At 36.9% G+C, this 23,514-nt stretch overlaps 1 pseudogene across 1 annotated transcript; it reads left to right on the forward strand.

The window, feature by feature from the left end:
* The first annotated feature begins 489 nt into the window (after window positions 1-489).
* LOC308642556 (FERM domain-containing protein 3-like) lies at window positions 490-20,759 on the forward strand (annotated as a pseudogene). Its single transcript, XR_014024385.1, has 4 exons — window positions 490-668; window positions 1,254-1,348; window positions 15,604-16,057; window positions 20,538-20,759. The product of XR_014024385.1 is annotated as an FERM domain-containing protein 3-like (transcript).
* The last annotated feature ends 2,755 nt before the right edge of the window (window positions 20,760-23,514 follow it).

Genomic DNA, 23,514 nt, shown 5'->3' on the forward strand with positions numbered 1-23,514 from the left:
AAAGACAGTCTCATAAAGGAATGTAAGCTGCTTTATAAATCATTTTTACACAGTTACATGTTGAAATGAAACTATTTTGGATATGGTGGCTTCAAATAAACACATTGTTAAATTTAAAATTCATTGTACTATAGTTTGCTTTTTAAACACTTTTTCCTTTTTTCAAAATGTGGCTTACATTGTATTTTTATTGGGCCGCTCTGCAGTAGAACATATTGAAGACTCAATAAATAATTTTTAGAAGAAATCGAAGTGGGTTGTTTCTCCATTGTGGAGTTACACAGTTGTCATCTTACCATCTGGGGACATTTGATTTTTAGGATGCTGTGAGACATTTGGTGGAATCTTCTGGTCTTGATGAGGAGTACGCATAAAATTTCATTGTTTGTTAGTGAAGTGAGTAGAGAGTTTAAAAATAGTATTCTCCGCCCTCCTCCCTGCCCCATGCCTGTCCCTCATGAGTTATTTCTGTTGGCTGCATTAGGAACCTGACATTTGATTCATTCTCAGCGTGCCCTGCCTCAGTCCTTTAAAACAGAATGGACAGTTAGCAAAAGGTCAAAGCTGCTATGGCTGGTGGTGGCTGTCCTGGGCCGTGATAGGCAGAGGAGACCTGGGGAGATCGGAATATCCAATATGGCAAAATGCTTGGTCAAGATCCAGACTCGGAGGGGAGGGGAGGGGGGATAGTAGGGGATAGGAAAGGTAGCAGAATACAACAATTACTAATAGGGCAGTATGTAAAAGTGTGGATGTGTAACCGGTGTGATTCTGTAATCTGCATTTGGGGTAAAATTGGGGGTTCATAACCCACTTCAATCTAATGTATGAAGTATGATATGTCAAGAGCTTTGTAAAGTTGTGAGCAACTAATAAAAAAAAAAGAACAAAGCAGGGAGAAAGAGCAGGAGGAAAAGATTAACATTAAACAGAGTCATGAGGTGGGAGGGAAAGGGAGAGAAAAGGGAAATTGCATGGAAATGGAAGGAGACCCTCATTGTTATACAAAATTACATATAAGAGGTTGTGAGGGGAATGGGAAAAAATAAGGAGAGAAATGAATTACAGTAGATGGGGTAGATAGAGAAGATGGGAGGGGAGGGGAGGAGGGATAGTAGAGGATAGGAAAGGTAGCAGAATACAACAGTTACTATTATGGCATTATGTAAAAATGTGGATGTGTAACCAATGTGATTCTGCAATCTTTGTAACGTTTTGAATAACCAATAAAAAAAAAAAAAGATCCAGACTCAACGAAGCCTCCACTTGCACATGGTGAACCACTGCAGCAGTAATGTGTTTGTCCGTCTGCTGAGACATGGCTCCAAGGTCACAGCTCGAAATGCCGGTACGTGCCATGCTCTGGGCTGTCATCCCGTGCCTGAAGAATCATGCAGGCTTCCAGCTTCCTGCTCACTGTAGCGACTCAGTGAGAAGCCTAGGGTGAATGTAGTGTCAGAAATTTAATGAGTTATGGAAGAGAGAGAGGGAGGGAGAGAGGCAGAGACAAGCAGGGAGGAGGGTGAATGAGCAAGTGCAGAAGGTAAGTGGGTGGGCGTGTTCCCTTTTCCATGAAATGGCATAAAGTTGTCAAAAGGCAAATTATGCTTTCTATTCAGCAGTGAGTTAGGAGGGAGGCAGTGGTGGTGTGCTCCTCTAGATTGTCCAATAATGAGAGATGACAAGGAGAAGGCAGACTGGATGATCAAAACACACTCCCCCTCCTCTCACTGTTTAAAGGTTTCAGATCTCAGATCTGCTTGTGCGGGTGAGGCAGAGCTCCCCTTTATCTTCAAAGCAGAGCTCTACTAAAATAAAATATCAGAGCACTTGGATCAAACTGACATTCTTCCAGTTTCCTTTTCCTTGTAAATATCGTATGTTATGGTCCTTGGAAGAAACTGTAATTGAAATAAAAATTTCAAGTCAGGCCCTACAGCAGTAAAGAAGCTGTGCTTATATAAGTATATGTGGTATCAATCATCAGTTGATAAAATATATATATATCTCCTGGGAAATGTCTGAAATTGGCCATATTGCATACATATGTGTGGGACTGACTTCTAAGTGAATTGAAATGAAACCATAGTACTTGTACAAGGACAAAAGTAATGCATAATGGGTTCTTATATGAAATTTTGAAAAACACAAATATATAGAATGTTTTCCTTTAGTCTAATATTCTCAAAAGTGAGTCTATGAATATTTGCAGATAAGATATGGGATATGGTATATATATTTTTCATGATATTGTTATAGGTATATTATTTTATAATCCATTTTTCCTTAATTATATGCTTGAAGGACTTTTCATATCAAAACAATTAATATAATTATCTTTTCAAAAATGGCCAAATAATGTTATGTAGTGTAGATACTACAATCCACTTATTTAATTACTAATTTATGTGGGAAATTTATTTTTTAAATTATCTGTCTATTATAATGCTACAATAAATGTAGAAATTGGTATTTCTATGATCAATTCTTAAAAATATAAATTGGGGTAAAGAACATACAAATTTTTATTTTTGATGCAAGTGATCAAATTATCCTGTAAGACAAATGCTTAGGAACAAGGTATGCATGAGAATCTCTACTCACCCATGTGATTACTAATCCTCATGTGACCAGTTTCTTAACATTTTTGTAGATGTTGAAAGAAAAATAAGATTACATTATTTTCATTTGTACAACCCTTTTTAATAGGATGAACATCTGCTCAAATGATAATTGACCATTTGCATTTTTTTCTTTGGAGAATTCATGTTTGCAGATTTCTATTGTGGTTTTGTCTTTTTCCTTATAGATTGTAGGAAATCTTTTATAATCTGGACTTTAATCCTTTGCCTGATAAAAATGTCAACTTTCTTCTAATTAATTGGTTCTTGATTTTCAACTTTTAAAAGAAAGTGTTAACTTTTTGAATCAGGCATTTTTTGTATGTACAGACAACTTCTACATGTACAGACTACTTAGTTTTTGTATATTTCAAGTTTGGATTTATGTCAGTTTTCCTTGTGCAAAAATTATGTTTTCTTTTTCATAATTAATGCATTCACTTGAACTATACAAATACTGATAACCTTCTACTTTTGGTATATAAAAATGGCAATTTCCTGTGGTATCTAATATTTATTTTGGTTTAATTTTTTGACATCTTTGGACTTTTCTTGTGTATATGACATGATATAAGGATATAAATTTTTCTCCAATTATTTAGCAATTTTTCCCCAAGTTATTTATTTTAAACAAATTTTCGTTATACTTAAGGGAATGTTTCTGAATCACACATTTTAGTATTTCTTTTTTCTTATTATGTTTATAGTATAATCTTGACAGTAGATAGGTAAAATTCCTCCCACATTTTTTAAAAAGGATTTCTATTTTAGAGTGGCTTTTAGGTTTCTAGTTAAAGTAGGAGGAAAATACAAAGATTTCCCATATGCCTCCTACGTCCACAAGGTGTCCCTATCAGAGGGGCACATTTGTTAACAGTTGATGAACCTGCATTGACATACTGTGATTACCCAGCGTCCACAGCTTACATTAAGTTTTCACGTTTTGTGTCAGATGTCCTGTGGGTCAGACAAATGTATAATGACATGTATTCATCATCATAGTATTATATAGAATAATCTCACTGACCTAAAAATCCTCTACTATTCCTGTCCATCTCTCCTTTCCCCTAATCCCTGACAAACACTGATCTTTTTTACTGTCTTTGTAGTTTTGCCTTTTCCAGAATGGCGTATAGTTAGAATCATACAGTATGTTGCCTTTTCAGATGTGCTTCTTTCACTTAGTGATAAGCATTTAAGATTCCTCCATGTCTTTTCATCACAATACATTTTAGCACTGAAAAATATTCCATTGTCTGGAGGCACTCATTGCTTTTTTTTACCCAAAATTATTTTGTCATTTGTGAGCACTTTCTCCATTTATCTTTTTGAAGATGAGTTGGTATTTGTATTACAATAGCATTGAAACTTAGATTAATGAGAGAATAAAATTTTCAAAACATCGAGGGCTTCTATTCAGGAATATTGTTATGCTTCTTCATTTATTGAGATTTTCTTTTATGTCATCTTGTTATGTTTTAACATGATCTTTGTGGAAATTTTGCATATTTCTTATAATGGATATTCCTGAGTATTATATGACTATCTTACTTTGTACACTTAGCTATTCTGAATGAAGTTTCTCATTATCATATTTTTATAATGTCTTTACTGGCATTTAGTGAGTCATCTGCTTTTATATGTGGATCTTGCTTTTGAACAGCTTACTGAATTTCCATTAATTATTTCCCCCAGTTTATTTATTTATTTTTTAAATACTTTTTTTAGTTGTCAATAGATTTTTATTTATTTATATGTGGTGCTGAGAATGGAACCCTGTGCTTCACAAATGATAGGCAAATGCTCTACCACTAAGTCACAACCTCAGTTCTCCCTCAGTTTATTTTAATCTTTATTTCATATAGATAATCCTATCATCTAAAAATAGAGCTTAATCTCTTTTCTAATATTTATACTTCTTATTTTTGTCTTTATCATATTGTAATATCTAGAGCCCCTAGAATTATATTGCTGTGTAGTGAGAGATTTTTGTCATGTTCCTGATTTTGGTGGAAATCCTTTTAATGTTTGGCTATTACATGTGTTTGCCATCATACATAAACTCCATTGCATTGAATTTTAGATTAATGAAAGGAGAACTCAATTTTAAAAATATTAAGGCCAATTATGAAATCTGTAATTCTAGTCCTTACTTTTTAGGAGACAAAAATTTAATGAAAAATCCACAATAAAACTGTAGCAGGGTGCGATGACTGATTGTGATGATAAACAGATCCACAAGATGGGATGACAGCTGCCCCAGTTAGATGCCATCCAGCAGTCAGTAAGGGGGAATTCTAATTAACACCTGTTTCAATAATAAGGTGATTTGTTACCCAAGATAACATTTCCAGAGGAAGAAAGGATTCCAGGGTTGAGAACCAATTTCATTTCATCTCCCTCCGCTTCTCTTCCCTGTTGGCCAGGATTTCCCTCAGAGCTGTGGCCATTTACATTATAGGTTGGCTGCCAGAGTTTCTGCTGGTCTCCTTTAGTTACAACAATGTCAAGAGATAGATAGAGTCAAACCTTTCCAGAATGTTCTTCTTAGAAGCAAAAAAAAAAAAAAAGTTTCTCATAAGTTCAGTCCCCCCTCTCATGCCTTATTTTCTCTCTGTCCTTCAATTTTATTTTCAGGGTCAGCTTCTATGCCCATTTCTAAACCAAAGGTGACAAAGAGTCTAAATTACTAGGATGGGTTAGACTAATTATTTGTGGAAAAAATATAAAATGAGGAGTCAACCATGGTATTCGGGGATAAAAAGCATCTATATCAGACTGGGAGTGGGAAGTAGGAGAGCTTTCCTAGAGGAGGTGACACATGGGGTCTTAAAGAATAAGATCCATCTGAGTGCAGAACATTTTCAGAAGAGGCAATAGTCTGTACAAAGGCACAGAGACATGCAATGACATGAAACATTTGGCCCTCTAAATAAACTGATATGGTAGAAACATGGGGTAGCAGAGTGTTTTTGTGTTAAGCTAAAGAGTTTAGCCTGAAAGGTGTGAGAAACCTTTTAAGAAGAGGACTGATATAACTAATTGACATTTAAAAATAATTATTCTGGAAATAATTCCCAAGAAGTCACACTGAAGTCAAGAAAACTAGTTAGGATGCTATTGCTATTATTCAGATGAGAAGTGGTGTGAGTAAAGAGACAGGTGTGGCTTTGAAAGCAGATAAGAGCAGAGTTTGGAGAAGTTGGGGACAGATGTGAGCAGATGGTAGAAGAAATATTGGTCAACACTGAGATTGCTGGTTTGGGAGACTAAGTAGAAAATTGTGCCACATACTATATAGTGAGCGATCAAGGAGAGAAAGAGTTGAGCGGGAGATGATATAGTTTGGTTTCAGATATATTGAGACTGATGTTCCTGTGTATAGTTGTGTGGAACATCTGGAGCTTATTGGAGGGTTTTGAGTTTAGATATTCAGTAACATGTATTTCTCAAGCTTAGTTGTGTTCTACGTTCTTGTGGCAAATAAATTTGGGAAATGTTGGGTTGAATAAAGTGAAACAGATTTCTTCTCTTCAGGACCATGCATACATTTTAATATGCCCAATATTAATATTATTGAATGCTTAACCTGTGTCAGGAACTTTATGTGCATTGGCTCATGAATTCCTCTGCATACAGTATTGCATGTAATATGTCCTGGAATTTTGCCCATTTTATTGATGAAAGGAATGATATAAAGTAATTTAATATCTGATCCATGACAATTTGTTCAAGGTCAGGATTCAAGTCCAGAAAAGTGATTTCCGAACTTACACTCTTAAAGTTGATAATAATGTCCCAAAGGATAATAGAATGTGCACAGTTTTGCAAAATTCTCTGTAGAACATTCTTTTCAAGAATTTTAAGGAACACTGATAACCTGTAATTACCAGGTAGAGCAATTCTGCAGTAGCATATCAGAGCCATACATATGATTGAGACTTCAAGGAAGAAGGTATAGAGTGAGAAGAGCAAAGAATTGAGACCACTGCAAAGACAGGTGAGGAGACTGTGAGAACAGAAGAAATAGAGTCATTGAATGAAAACCAGGATAGTATAAAGTCTCAGAATAGGAGGACACACACACACACACACACACAGAGGCTTAGAAATATGGCGGTGATTGGAGACCTTGATGAGAGCCATTTCAGTGGGCTGCCAGAGCAGCTAAATGGAAATGCAAAGACAATGATTGCATGAATCATCCACATGAGCTCTAGATATCAAAGTCATGCAAGATGATTATAATATGGGTATCAAAAGAGTTAGTAAGAGTAGATGCAAAACCAGGAGGTCATCAGGCGATGGTCATAAGGGAAAGAGAGTTCAGTCTTCAAGGACAAAGTCTGTAAAGATGGGGAGGAAGTGAAAAGAATAAGCCACACTGCCAACTCTGCTGTGGAAGAGGACTACCTACCTACATGAAAGGCAATGTTCCATATTCCAGTTGGGGTTCAGGGATGGGGAGGACATTAGGATTTGCCATGCACACGTGTCTTTATCTAAGTTTCCATTTGTGTATACTTTCCTGAGTCACTGTGATGACTTTTCATAGGTTTTTAAATAGAATGAACCAGCAGCCTTCCAAAGATGTTCAGAAACATCAGATACATGAGTTACAGTTAAAGGATTAAATTTTATTCTCAAAAAAGGAGAGAGAAATTTGTAAGAGGTTAATGGCATACTGTCTTGAGAAATTTTGGAAGTCTACATGCTGCTTATAATGGTTAGAAAACATTTTAAGTCATTTAATGTATGACTAATAGCAAATGTAGAATATAATAAGTTTTAAAATTTATTTTATTTCTAACAAACTGTTAATCCCCATGGCACCAAATGACTTTTGTTTTATGGCTTCTATGTTGGCTATGATTCAATCATAGGAGAGCTGACATATAATTATCATTAAGAGTGATTAGGCAAACCTTTTGAGAATAAAAGGAGCATTTTAGTAATACTACCAGGACCACACCCACACAGTGGAACTGTCTCAGGCAAATGAGGACAAATTGTTACCCTATACATAATGAAATTGTTTCAGCAAATAAAATTGGGCCAGTAACAAAGAAGGTTCTTCCTCTATAATTAAGAGGTGAGGGTCCCTTCAGGCCTCTCAGATTCCCTTCTCTTCAGGCAACATGATGGTTTGGGAAAAGAAAAATGTCCTGGAGCCAGACAGGACTGGGTATAAAGCCAGGCTCCGTTATTTCCGAGCTTTGTGATCTTGTGCAAGTTACTTATCCTCTTTAAGCCTTAGGTTTCCTCTCATGAATACTGCATGATTATATACTTCAAAGTATCCAGCCCTATTCATTAAAAAATCTTAACTCCCTTCTTGTCCCACCACTTAAAGTCTCCAACTTTAAGTCAGAGAGCTTATTGACAGACAGTCTAAGATGGAGCCACAGAATGCTGGAACTAGAGGGATCTGGTCCATTTTGTAGGTAAGAAGTCTAAGACTATACAACTGGAGTGACCTATCTGAGGTTGCTCTAATTGTTGTGGCTCACCTGGGGAATGGACAGGTGACCTGCCCTCCAGGCCATTGCTCTTCCCATTCCATCATATTTTCCAAAGATAGAGTGATGACTCGTTCTGCCTCCTTCTACTCCTCCCTCACTTTCTCTTTATCCTCAGTTCAGAATATAGCACACCTCCTGGAGTGTCACTTGCTAAGCTGATAGAGTTTAGCCCATCTTGAGAAGGTTGGTTCTTGTGTTAGCAACAAATATATGCCCTCTGCAGAGACCCGCCAACTTTACACCCATTTGTTCTGTGGTTGTCCACCCTCTCAGATCCAGCATCTCCCTTTAACAACAAAAATCTTGTAATGTTCTCGCTGAGAGATGCAACACATGTAACTTTAAAAAACTACATGTAAAGTCAAAATGTTTTAACTGTAATAGAAAGAGAAATTAGAAAGTCATTCTTAATTAAATAAGACTCTCCAAAGGCTTTTCTCAAATAGGATTCACTAGGAGGCAGAACAAAGGAGTGAAATGCTTGGAATGGGGAGGGGTGGGTGGATGGAACAGATGTAAGGTGAAAATGTGTTACTTTGCAGGCAACTCCAATACCTTTGGCATCTCTGATAGTGATGGTGTAATATTCTGAACTGCTAAACAACTCTTAGCAAAAGAGTTCATCATACCCAATGCTTGCAACCCTGAAAAATTCAAACTGTGTTAAAATGCTACTTCAAATGCTTTAGGTTTAAATGTAAAACAGAGGTAGGTTCTAGATTCAGATCATTATAAATATGTTCATTATGGATAATATCTAATATTTAACATTTGAAAGTTTTTTGGAATGCAAAATAATTCTTTATTTTGTGGAACTCTCCTAAATATTTTAAGATATCTGGTATCCTTGACCCTCACCCACTAAATGACATCAGCCCCTTCAATCACTGTGATGTCTGAAATGCCTCTATGATCTTCTAAAGGACCCTCCTCTTGGATGAATGGTGGTACTGCTTTACTGCTCTGGAGTTTAGTGGGCATTCCATAGTTGGGTGCTAGCACAGAGCTCCTCAGAGGGAACCAGAATAATGGTTGCCAATGATGTCATTTGCCAAAGCCTCCCAGCAAGGATGAAGGCCTCACAGGGTGAGCACCAGTGGCCATGACAAAGGAAGCAGCAAATGAGGCTGAAAAGTGTCTGCAAAGCGAGGCAGTATGGTTTTAGCCAAATGATGGCAATAAACATGGCAGGTTTTAAATGGGAAAGACATTGCCACGTGGACTTAGCATTACCTCAACAAACCCAAGCTCCAAAGTCAACTTAAGGAGGTCAGTGTAGTTAAATGCAAACGGCAGATGATCAATTATGTTCTGATGTCCCCATATTGTCCCCAAAGGACTTTCTTACATTGTTCTCTTCTTTGCAGTTTTGATCCTTTCCGTAACCTTAAGAGGTGGGGGTGTGAGTGTTTTCATTTTAAGGCATTTTAGTGATGCTTGATACCACATTGTTTAATTGATAAAGTCATCATGCACAGGAAACTAGACAAGGGTCATTAGCCAGACTCTTTAGCTATATAGTACATCACAAGTTTCTGGAAACTCTGGCTATGGTATTGTGATTTTATCACACACATGCTCAATTGATAGCTCGTTTCTGTGTAAATGTGAGCAATGCTCATTCTGTTTTTATCTGCCACTAATTTTGCTGTGTGTCAATAAAGACCCTATATTTTGCCTTCAGCAATAAGATGAAGAACAGCTTCCTAGTAGCATCCATCAACAGTCTACTGAGTAGGTTGGGCTGCTATGATGCATGATGTATCTTTAGGGCATATCATTATATCAGGATCTGTGCAAATAGTGCTAATGGAAATGGGCAGTGTCAGTCTGCTTCATTATACATGGCAGGCATCCTACCTATTGTCCATGGCCAGTCTACTCCATTAGTATTTGTCTTCTGATTCTTGCTACGTAAGTTATTATTACTTCTTAAGTTATTTCTTCAAATAAATAATGAAAACAATGGTATAAAACATATAATTTTATTACTATACTAAAATGAAATACACAATTCACCAGAAAAGTTATGTAGGAAACTTTTAGTATCTATCATATAAGGAAAATTACGAAAGTATGTATAACCAACTATAACATTTAACAAGTATTTCTTATTTGTCAGAAACTTTATAGCTATTTGATAATTTTAATAGGTCTGCATAGTTATGTAAATTGGAAAGCTTTTTACTTTTCCATGATCATTGCCATTTCTTCTAAAACAAAGTTCTCGGTCTTTCTAATTGAGCTTTGTGGATATATTCAGAAAGTTTCTCAGATATAGTTAAAGCAAAATAAATTTATTTATTGATAGATTTATAATTATTTATTTTTGAATAATACTAAGTTAGTATTTCTGGTCTTTATGGAACTCACCAGAAAAGGTACATATGAAACTTTTAGCATATCTCATACAAGAACAGTTAAGAAGATTTGCATAACCAATTATAACTAAATTCACCTTGTATTCCATAGTGGACTTGTTATAAAATGAATGTATTTGTTGATAAAAAATGTTTGATAATAGAGCAAGTGCTTTTTATTGTTCTTTGTTGAGATCATAATGTCTGATTTTTGTAGGTTTTTTAAATTGTCAGCATCACTTACACATCCACAATTTCACTTACCCTCTCCCCAGCCTGGTTAAATAGGTGTTTCTCCTATTTTGTAGTTAAGCAAACTGAGATCCAAGAATATCAAGTAATCTTTAGCCACTGAAGCTCATAATATGAGTAAAGACAAAGCTGATATTTAAACCCAGGCTGTCCAGCTTTTGACTGGTTCTCTTCCATTGTACTCCAGCTGCCTTACAATTTGAGCACAGAGATGAAGGAAGAGTAATATGAATCTTCAGTACATTACACTCATATTTAGAAAAATTAGGAAAGGGAAGAAAGCTTTTATATCCGTGCCTACCTCCTTTCCAGGAAAATAAGTGAATATCTATTATTGAGATCAATAACTTGGCAGATGTGAGTGACTTAAAATATTAGAAATTTGGCTGATTTTTAAAAAAATTATAGCATTTTCTGAATGGCATCCTGAATGCCTGAAAAGACCCACAGGTGTATTTTGTGTGGACCATACAGATGTAAGTGTGAATTTTAAAGCTTTTAGATGGTACTCAAAATGGTCAATTCTTTCCAGCCTCCATCGCTCCCTATATACCTGTTCACATTTAGGTACCTGCTTGACCTGTGGAGGTCCTGGCCATTATCATACCTGAATTAGTTACTGTAATTGTTTTTCTCTGAAGGGGTTTCACTCTTTACTATTATTCTATTTTCCCCTTACATTTTAGACTTCTCCCAAGAAAAATAAATGAAAGAAGGGGAATGGAGAATGTTAGGAATAAAGACTGAAATTCTCTATAGTGTGGCTAAAAAAAGTCCTCACAAAGAAGGTGACATTTGATTCAAGACATTCAAAGGAAGAAAGCATGAACATTTTGAGGGAAGAGTGCTCCAAGCAGAGGGAGCAACAAGTACAAAGGCCCTGTGGTTAGAACGTGATTGGCATGCTTGAAGGACAGCAGAGCTGCTTAGGTGGCTGGAGTGGAGTGAGAGACACAGTCATGGGGGAACAGGGTTAGAAAAGTTAGGAAGGGGAAGAGGACATTGAGTAGGGTCCTAGACATCCCTAAACAACTTGGCTTTCCCTCTGAGGAAGATGAAAAACCATTAGAGAGTATTGAGAACATGAGTGGCATGGTTCACTCATGTTTTCAAAGAATCACTCCAGATGCTGTGTTGGTAGTGGCCCTTGCCTGCATGAAGACTGAATCAGGGAGATGATATAAGAGACTGTTTCAATAACCTAGATGAGAAAGAATAGCAGCTCGGATCAGGGTGATAGCCATGGAGGTGGTAAGAAGTAGTCAGATTCTGGACACAATTTGAAGGTAAAAGCAGAAGTTACTGACAGGTTCAATGTGGGTATGAATAGAGAACAGTCAAGGTTTTTGGTCTGAGCACTTGGGAAAATAGAGATGCAATCTACAAAATATTGCAGCCTGGAAACGTGAGATTTCCCTTGTCTTCTGGCTATAGGAAAGGGATATAGGAAGCAGAAGATAGAGAAAGGGTTGCAAATTAGGGCATTTGAGGAGAATAATCATATATATATATATATATATATATATATATATATATATATATATATATATATATACACACATACATACATATATATATATAATACAAATATATATAATTTATACATAATATATAAGATACAGTAATACATAACAATATATATGATTATATTATACATTGATATATATTTACATATTATAGTATTATATATTTGTATTCTATTTTTTTACATATTACATATATAATGCTTTTAGATAAGAATAAAGAGCATGGGCAATCTGTGTAACCAAAGAAGCAAAGAAAAGTAGCAAATGGGGCTAGAAGTGGTAGCAGAGCAGTGAGACCTTCACATAGGATTCATGACTTTCACAGCTTTTCTAAGGGGGTGAGAAAAACATGAGCCCCCTGTTAGGGATAGGGTGCACCTGCATTTGTAAGTATTAAGCACTCCAAAAAACCATACTATTTTCATCCTTCCCTACCCTGTATTTTCTCCCTTTAGACATTTTATGGTGGTAGACAACTTATGGCTTTGTTTTTAGGCAGATTTTTCACTGCTGTGACTAAAAGATCTGACCAGAACAATTTTAGGAGGAAAAATTTATTTGAGGGCTTGCAGAATCAAAAGTCTTACATAGACAGCCAACTCCATTCCTCAGGGCTCATGGCAGAAGACTGTGGCAGAGGAAAGCAGAGAGATACCTCACTCTCCAGATACAAAATATGTACCCCATAGCCATGCCCTCAATGACCCAATTCTTCCAGCAACTCCCCACCTGCCTCCAGTCACCCTCAGTTAATCCCATCAGGGATGAATTTACTGATTAGGTTAAGGCTATACCCCAATCATTTCTCCTCCAAATCTTCTTGCATTTTCTTACATGTGAATTCTGGGGGATACCACATCTAAACCAATACAGGCTTACATTTGTTTTTTTCTTTTTGTGGCACTTTGATTAACTCAGAGGCACTCTATCACTGAGCTACACCCTTAGATCTTTACATTTTTTTAAAAATTTTGTTCTGAGATGAGATTGCCCAAGGTTGATAAATTGCTTAGACGGCCATTGAACTTGTGATCCTTCTGTCTCAGGCTCCTGAGTTGCTAGGATTACAGGTGTGTGCCACCACACCCTACTTATTTTTTTGTTTTTATTGAGATGAAGTTCACACAACACAAAATAACCATTTTGAAGTGAACAATTTGGTGACATTTAAGACATTCATAGTGTTGGCAACTAACACCTCCATCTAGCTTCAAAACATCTTCATTACCTCTAAGGAAAATCCTGTGTTTCCATCAGTCATTGCTCATTTCTCTCTTTTCCAGTCCCTGGTTACTACCCTTACAAAGCACTTTATGTCTGTGGATTTACCTGTAGTGGATATCTCATAGGAATGGAATCATACATTATGTGACATTTTTTGTGTCTGGACTCTTTCACTTTTTTAAATATTTATTTTTTAGATATAGGTGGATACAATATCTTTATTTTTATATTTATGTGGTGCTAAGGATAGAACCCGGTGCCCATGCATGCTAGGCAAGCACTCTACCTCTGAGCCACAACTCCAGAACGATTTTGTTGTTTTTTATGGCTGAATAATTATATTTTATTATATGGATATGCCACATGTTGTTTGTGTATTTATCTGCTGATGGACATTTGGATTGTTATCATCTTTTGACTATTGGAACAGCATTGCTGTGAACATTACATACAAGCTTTGAATTCCTGTTTTCAATTCTATGGATGATGTATATACTTAAAAGTGGAATTGTTGAGTTGTATGATAATTCTATATTTGACTTTTTGAGGAACCACCAAACTTTCCACAATCATTTTATATTTCTCCTAGCAATGTACAGAGTTCTAAATTCTCAACATCCTCACCAACATTATTGCCATAAAAACAAGCATCAAGTGGTATCTCATTTTGGTTTTGATTTGCATTCCCTGAATTATTCCCTAATGATTTGTGATGTTGAACATCTTTTTGTGTGCTTCTTGTCACTGGTAGATGGTTTATACTTTTCATGGTATTTTTTATTTGGACTATTCAGTGATCTCAGACCAGAGCTATCAGGATTGACTTTTGAAACATAAAAGCAGTAATGCACTCTTGTACATTTTGAAGAGAGAAATTGTGAAACATATGCTGGCTTACAGTTACCTAATGCAGCTGGCTGCCAGTTTGGTGTCGTATTGTAGATACATCCTGGGAAAAACTGCTTTGATGCTGTCCTCATTTTCCATTGAGAAGCCAAAACTCAAAATTGGGAGGCTAGTCTTTACACCCAAGAGTAGGTAGTTGAATTTTCCATCTGTAAAAGAAGGCATTGAAAAACACCTTTCCCCAGTAAATTTTCAGAGAAATCCATGCCCTTTGACCAAGCAATCTGCCTTCTAAACATTTGTCTATTGAAAATTAACTGAAACAAAAGGGAGAAGAAGCTTTATATGTGAAGATGTCTTTTAGAACATTGTTTTTACAACTGTAAATTGATCTGAGAGTTCACCAATGGATGGCTAACTTATTATATTAACTAAACAGGAAATTTGGCCTTCTTTATAAGTTATACCAACGAGAACATACAAAATGTTTAAGTTAAAATGTTAAATGAAGAAGCAAGATATTCGTTTGTGGACATAGTATGATTGCAATTACAGTATTCCTTACCTAAAATTCTTGGGAGCAGAAATATTTCAGAATTTTCCAGAATTTGGAATATTTTTATAGACTTTACTGATTTTTTACTTAAAAAATTTGAAATCCAAAATTTTTTTGAGCATTGACACACTCAAAATGTTTTGGGATTTCAGATTTTAGATGTTTGGATTAAAGGTACTCAACTAGATCCACAAAATTGTGCCTAGAAGGAAGACTAGAAAACAATACATCAGAATGATGAAGACATTATAGTTTTGCTATGGTATGGTATGGTATGGTATGCTATGCTATGCTATGCTATAGTATGCTGTGGTACAGCATAGTTTTATATAGCTTATTGGTTGACAGTTTTGACTTCCAAAAAACATCATTCATAACATAATAATGAATTATTATAATTTTTATTTTTATAAACATGACCACAGTTGGAGGTTTGCAGACCAGAATCATACACCTAAATGTTGTACATGTTTCCAACCATTTGAAAAATATGTTGGTTATTTTGGTTTAGTGTGTTGACCTTAGAATTTACTCTGCAGAGAATGTCACTAACAGGACTTTGTTTAAAGTCAGTATGTCATAGGATAATTTCATGGATCCCTTAAATTCCATCCATTGTTTTGTATGTACCCACAGGTTTTTGTGGGAAAAGAAAATCTGAACTTTAAAATAAAGGGAAAAAATGTCTCTTTGCAGGTGTTCCATTGCCTAAAGAGGACATTTCTGCTCCCCTGATCTCCAGCTCACCAGTAAAGGAAGCTCGAGAGTATGAAGATCCCCCAAGTGAAGAAGAAGATAAAATAAGAGCCCTTGACCATCTCTGAACTAGCATACAACCCAAGTGCCAGTCTGCTCCCCACCCCTGTTGATGATGATGAGATTGACATGCTTTTTGACTGTCCATCTAGGCTTGAGTTGGAAAGAGAAGATACAGATTCATTTGAGGAACTGGAAGCAGATGAAAATGCCTTTTTGGTTGCTGAAGAAGAGGAGCTGAAGGAGGCTCGTCGAGCTTTGTCATGGAGTTATGACATTCTGACCGGCCATATTCGGGTGAACCCACTGGTCAAGAGTTTTTCCAGGCTCCTTGTGGTGGGCCTGGGACTGCTGCTCTTTGTATTTCCCCTGCTCCTCCTCCTTTTGGAGTCAGGTATTGATCTCTCCTTCTTATGTGAAATCCGCCAGACACCAGAGTTTGAGCAGTTTCACTATGAATACTACTGTCCCCTCAAAGAGTGGGTGGCTGGGAAGGTCAACCTCATTCTCTACATGCTGGGTTGCTCATGAGGTTAATATCTTATAAAACTAAGGGCTATATTCAATACTAGTGATTTTTTTTCAGTAGATGCCTGGTTCTGAATGGACATGGGGTTGCCAACAGATGTTCCTTTCTCATAATTGATCACTCAAACCCTCCATTAGCTTTTCATAATTAAATGCACTTAAATCAAAGATAGATGTTTTACTTACGGGTCAGGAAGATGACCTTTACATAACCAAAATATGTTTATTTTAAGTGTAGACAACTATTATAACATAATGCATAATACATTGGACTGAATAGATTTCCCTGTTTTTAATAGTTGGCATCATCACAGCTATAAGGTTCAGAATCAGAATTTTAGTAAAAACCTAAGGGAAAGTTTTTGAATATAATCCTTAGTGGAAAATGATGTCCTCTAACCAATGCCTATACAACTAAATTTATGCTGGGCTTTCTGTTTTGTTTTTTTAAAACTATTTTTATGTGTTCAAACTATTTTGGTAAATTTTTAGCAAAAAAAAAAAAGCCTCCTGGAGTTATTTAAGTATACCGACTGTAAGACTAACAATGCACAAAGGTATATCGGGAATTTTTTAATGTTTTGGCACCAGTTTGTTTTTTAAAATATTTTTGGCTGAACAAGTCTATAATTTGTTATTACTTGCCTATGGGATAGAAAATGGGTAGAAAGACACTTTAGTAAGTAAGCTCCCCAAACAGATGATGGGAATGGAGGATGTAGAAACTGAGAGCATTGAGTTGACACAGGGAAGTCCATTTTTCAACGTTTTGGACAAGATGACTTGGTACTTTTGTCTGCACTCTGTCCATATATTTGGGCTAGGGAAGCAGAATGTTTTTAAATGATAGTAAAATTTTAAAGGAAAAATGGTAAAAGATATACCAGTTGATTGTTTATTGTATATTAAAACAAGAGTGAGTGGATACAGATAGAAATTGAACTAATGGAAAGTAGTGAAGAAGAGTTCTGGTGAGGCTGTAGGCAGGTGGTGGAAGGCAAAGGGTGTCTTTCATGAAGGGGATGGTGACAAGAGGCATTCAATGATGTAAAGTGCACTCACTGTCCAGTTGACATAAACATGTTTAAGTGGATCTAAATAAAAGTGGAGAAACTTTAAGGTAAATTTTTTGGTCCCTCATGCCATTCATTGTGATTCTGTGGAAGAAACTTCAAAAATGTGTGTGTGTGTGTGTGTGTGTGTGTGTGTGAGAGAGAGAGAGAGAGAGAGAGAGAGAGAGAGAGAGAGAGAGACAGAGAGACAGAGAGACAGAGAGACAGAGAGACAGAGAGAGAGAAAGAAAGAGAGAGAAAGAGAGAGAGAGGATGAGTGGCTTTTTGGTAAATACCAAGATTTATTCTTTATGGTGGGTAATATTCTCCTTTCCTTGCATGGTTTCCTTAAAATCTTAACTTATTCATCATTGGGCTTCCATTGGGAAAATGAGAGTGCTCATCAGATGACAAATCAGTTCAGCCTGGGTAGAGAATAAGATAACAGACAAATCCTGTAGTACCTTCCTCCACACCATTAAATCCATGATAGAAAGGGTCTGATGCTTTCCCATGCAGAGTACTTACCAACATTTGGTATGAGTGAGAAAGGGTCTGAGGTTTACAGCACAGAGTGCAGGATTTCTTATAAAGAAATGGGGCCCACCTATAATATTTAATTTTGAAAGTAAGATATTTAATTTTGAAAGTAAATGTTGAAAGTCAGTTCATGAGGCCTCTGTTGAACACATTATAATATATATACTTGCTATTATATTTGCAGGGTTTTCTTCTTGTGGACTTTCAGTGATCTATACTAATATAGAAGTGTATTTTCTATGGTTGGAACCTACAATAATTTATTTTGGACATTTGCATGTAGTCAGCTTGGAAATTGAAGTTTTAATATGTTCTATTCTTTTTTGACATAAGGGTACTCCAGTGTAGTCTATACAAATCTAGTCCCCTTTCTATCATTTTCTTTGAAATTCTAACCAAGACAAATTATCTAGCCCTTAATTAAAAAAATAATATTAAATAATATATTTAAATTATGGAAGTGCTATATTTTTCATCATAAAATATTTGAAAAATACGCAGGATAATTATCGCATGTCATCCAACCATGAGATACATATGCCATTTCCAGTTAGCATCTCTTTTCTCTTAGGCAGATACTTCTTTGTTTATTGAAGATGTTTTCAGGTTACAGAGTTGACAGAATAGGATCTACTTGATTTAAATAATAGCCATCCAAAGTAAAATTGGATTCTGGTTTAGAATCAGAGCCTTTTAAAAATACCCACTTAAGTTGTGTTAGTCACCACTTGCCTGCATCAAATGTGGAGACTGCTTTGAAGGGGAGATGGTATAAGTAGTAGTAAGACACAGAGTTCAAAGCACGTGTGTGAGTATATGTATATTCCATATTATCGGTATATGTGTTTATATATAAATCTGTATATATGTATTTGTATAGACACAACCAATATGCCTTTCATACATAGTTATGCTTATTTTGCCCCAGTTGAAGAATTTGTGACATGTTGTTGTTCCTTTCCCTCTCAGATATCATGGTGGGTAAAAACCACAGCTTCAAAGATTTGAATTTTTCATAAAGACTGCTGTGTGTACCTTTGTGGATTTGTACACACAGGCATGCATATGGCAAATACATATACACACACAACCTTGTCTTTAGTGCTAATGCAAGTGGGATTATGAAAATAATGTAGGTAAAGTATCATGTATTTCTATCTGTGCTTGGACCATATTGTAAAATGTTATGTATTTGGAGTATTACTTGTGGTTTGTCTAATATTTTTAAATATAACTCTGGGGAAAATTCAAAACACAATTGATTTTATTGAAATACTAGAGAGATGGGAGTCATGATACCTTTGTATAGTGAAATCTGCATTTCTCTGTCAACATCCAGATTGTTTTATATGTTAATATGGTGGCAGGAATCCCTAATAAAAATACTCTGGGGTAAAATAATTTTTTTTGCAATCATTCAGTTTTATTTAAAGTACAGTTGTGTAGTCATCTTAATGGAAACTATAGAAGGTTTCCCTTTAGGAACATAAATTGAGTCACCTTTCAATGGTGATAATATGAAAAGAATCACAGGTAATAGATGAGATTAACTCTCTGCAGAAGTCACCCAGGCCCAAAGCAGGAATATTAGCCCTGGATATATGCTCAAATATTAAAGAAAAATATGGTGTAATGTAGTTCAGTGGTAAAGTCTCCCTGGATTCAATCCCCAGTGCTTCCAAAATATATTAGTAATAGTATTAATTAGAGAGCTGAGCATGGTGGTGCATACCTGTGATCCTACCTACTCTGGAGGCTGAAACAAAATGATGGCAAGTTCAAGACCAGCCTTAGCAACCTAGTAAGACCCTATCTCAAAATAAGAAATAAAAAGAGTTGAAGATGTAGTTTAGAAGGAGAGCACTTGCCTAGCATGCCCCAGGCCCTGGGTTCAAACTAAGTACTGAAAATTAAAAAAGCACAAAACACTAGAGAAATAGAAAAGAATAAACAAAATTAGGAGGAAAAATTAAGAAATTAAGTCCTCCTTACTTGCCAGGAAAGGCAGCCAGCGAGAGTTGCTTTAGACTCTCAACTCTGTGACACTTGCCTTTAGATCTCTCTTTCTGTCAAAGCCATAGAGGAATCAGCTATTCCATGTCCATCCTCCCCTCCATACAAACTAACCTTGCCAGGTCTTCTTCTGAGGATTGGCCCAATGATTACAACTCCATACTTGAACATTAAATTAGAAGGTGTTACTTTGAATGAAAAGAGGAGCTTTTCAGGAAGAAAACCCTCGGATGTCAAGGGGAATTGGCCCCTAGCTATGGTGGCCTTTTAAGTCTGTCAGGTTCTTACTCAGCAACCTTCAGAAGGATGGGAGTAGAGGGGAGAAAAGGAATTCGGTGGTTAGTGCCCAGGGGTGAGGTGACCTATGTACCTGCGGTCCTGGCTCCAGCCAGTGCTTTTGTTTGGGTTATTCTCTGATGACCCAAAAGACTAACCAAAAAATGACCTTTGGCCACTTATTCAACCTCACCTCTGAGTGAAACCTCCTAAATCCCCACATTTTCTGCTGAGTCAAACAGAGGAAGGATCACCCACCAACAAGCCCAACATGGAGAAAAGTACTGGGGAGAGGCTTCCATCTTTGGGATGATTTCTGGGATGATTGTGACTGATGGGATTTGGGTCTCTTTTGGCCTTCTTTCTCTACTGGGTGGAGATAATGTGCTAAAGGTCCCTGCTTACTTGTCCTCCTGCTTCTTCTCTCTCTTTCTCTCTATCTTGGACCTGATTTTGGGCTTCCAGTCTCCGTGCCATAAACAGACCCAGCAGGACCTGTTCGTGGTGGGCCCAGCCAGGATCGGCTCTCCATGTTCCAGCCTCGGTCTGTGACTGGGTGGGTAAGTTTGGTGGGCCTACCCAGTGGGCTCAGCTGTCATCACTCTGGAGAGGAAGAAAGGAACCTCAGATCCCAGCTGTGATCTCCAATCCATTTCCAATCCATTAATAAAGCTGACTTTAACCTTCTTCTGGCCATTGTGTCTTTTATCTAGTGGAACTAGATAGCGGTGAGTAGGATGGTGGTTAATATTTAGAATCTCCAACCTACAATAATACAGACAAGAAAGGAGTGGAGAAGTTTGCTCCCTGCTGAGGGAATGTCTGCTACAAACATCAGGGAATGTCTGTTACAAACATGGGCCTTGCCAATGGAATAAGAACCTGGAAATGAATACTAGTAAAGAACAGGGCACAGTGGCATATGCCTATAATCTTGGTAACCCAGGAAGCTGAGGCAGGAGAATTCCCAGTTTGAGGAAGTCTCAGCAATTTAGCAAGACCCTATCGCCCCCCCCCAAAAAAAAAATTAAAAAAAATAAAAGGACTGTGGATATAGTTCAGTGGTAAAGTGTTCCTGGATTGAATCCCAGAGCCTCCAAAAAAGGAAAATTAGTAAAGAATAGATGTTGGTTGGAGTGGTACATCCCTATTCTTTACCTTTAGTTGATGCTTACCCTCCCTACATATCTCTTTAAAGAAATATCCAAAGCCATTTTCCTGGTTGCAAAGGAAAATTCATAACAACATCCTCTCTGTAGAAATAAGGATTGAAACAGGGCTTTCAAATTCCAGCAACTTCTTCGGCTAAAACCCTTATCTTGATTCTTTGTGCCTATAGAATCATGATTGTGACCACTGGTTTTCCAGAGACTGTTCTTCAAGAGAAAGAATATATTAACCAGCCAGTATTAGTTTCTACTTTGTGTGGCAACCATATTCCTCAGAAGTTAAAAACCCAGTGTTCTGACTTAAGCATCAGACTCCTGTAATTTCTTGGTGTAAATCAGTTCCCTCTCCTCCTCAATCAACCTGCGTTTGCTGACACTCTTGAGCTTTTGGTTCTGCAAAGTTGCAAACCAGACCACTGTGAACAGTGGTGGCCATGCAGGTGTGCTACTCCCTGGCCATAGGTTACAAGAGAGTTCATCCAAACCGGGGCTCAAGAGAGTGAAGTGGGTGTTTTTTCATGATTATGTCACAGCAACAAGCATTAGATAGGAATGTTCTAGATACTCTGCCTCTGAGGCTGCCTGATCAGTTAGATACTTCCTTTCAACAATTCCTCTAGTGTGTTTCTCTGTAATATTCACAAAGTGAAAAAGGGAAAAATTATTACTCTAGAGTCATAGCTCTCCTACTTGTCAGCAAGAATCAGATTAAAATTCACCAGAATGAACTACATCATGTTTTGGCCTGAGATTATAAATTACTGAGGAGACAATTTTAAACAAACATTCCAGCATTGAATATTTAATGCTAGACACTCAATTTGTTTACCATAAATAAGACTTAATTTCTTGCTTAATGTGAGGTAGGGGGAGAGAGAATTAAAATAATCTAAATGATGCTTTTACCTCCGTACTCTTAAAGTTGACATTTGTGATGTACACATATAAAACATTAATGATTAGCTTAATTGTAACAGATTCACACCAAATACATTTGAGATTCTGTTTCACTGAAAGCTAACTTGATAATGAGAAATGTTGGTTTTGTGGGCATTGATTTGATGCTTTTCCCAGAACATAAACTGTAATGTGAACCAAACACTGTTAGTGAGTACAAAGACTCACAGTTAGAAAACTAGGTCTAGGGAAGTCTGCCCCAACAGACCAAAACTCGTCATAGGCATAACTTTTCACACCTCTCTTGGAATGGCTGGAGACAGCCGGTACACATTTTATTCCAAATTTCCCAGTTTTGAAAATTTCTTGAGGCTGTCAGCTGATTACCAGTGTCATTTCCTCTCAATTTTGGCATAGACTTAGACTACATTTTCCAGCCCCCAAATAGTTAGATATGGCCATATCCCTGAGTTCTGGCCAATGGAATTTAAAGGAGAAATGATCTGTATTACTTCCAAACCTTGGGTGAAGTATGAGCCTTCATCTGTCATTGGATGTCAACATCTACAGTGACCTTTAAGCCACCAATTGAGGAAGTTAGGGCTGCCAGCAACTTGGATCCTTGAATGGCTTCATGCAGAAGAACACCATAAATTCCAACCTAAAATGGACCTTTTTTGGACTGTTACTCAAGCAACAATGACTTACCTGGGCAATTTTCACTTCTCTTGCTGTCAACTTTCCTTATTCCAGTATTCTCCTAAGAATACCTCTCCTAAGAAAGGGGAGTACAGAAAGCAGGTGTAGGAGTTGTTCTGTGCTGGAGTGCTCCAGAAGATTCTATAGGACAATTCTACACAGAGAGCAGGGGATGGCCTACTGTGCTTGACTGTGCAAAACCTGGATCAGTGTTTACTTTTGGTGCTAAACCATCCTGTCATTCTTTCTTTGAGAGGCTTAATTGGAATCCAATGCAGGATAACCCAGGGTAGTCCACCCTTGAAGGGCAAATCACCCTTAGTTGAGAAACACTGGGGTTCAAGACTGATTTCAAGAGCATGTTACCTTTGCACCCTGCTCACAAATGCTTGGTTTATTGTCCTGATATTACCATTATGATATTTTTAATAAATTCAGCTTTGAACTTGTGATTTCTAAGTAAATTTGATGAGATGAACTATATGCAGGATATGAGCCGGGCAGTTGTAAGCATCAGGCATGCTGAGCAGTTGGTCCAAATGCCAGACACACACACACATGTATGGGGAAGTCTGAGGCAACAAGGGATTTGGAGGGCTGCCTGCACCAGCACATAAGCCCAAGTTAATGACAATGATGTAAGCTGCAGCAGAAGCTAGCCCTGGGAGAGAAGGAAT

This window comes from Spermophilus citellus, assembly GCF_964194105.1.
Source record: "Spermophilus citellus genome assembly, chromosome: 2".
NCBI classification, from domain to species: domain Eukaryota; kingdom Metazoa; phylum Chordata; class Mammalia; order Rodentia; family Sciuridae; genus Spermophilus; species Spermophilus citellus.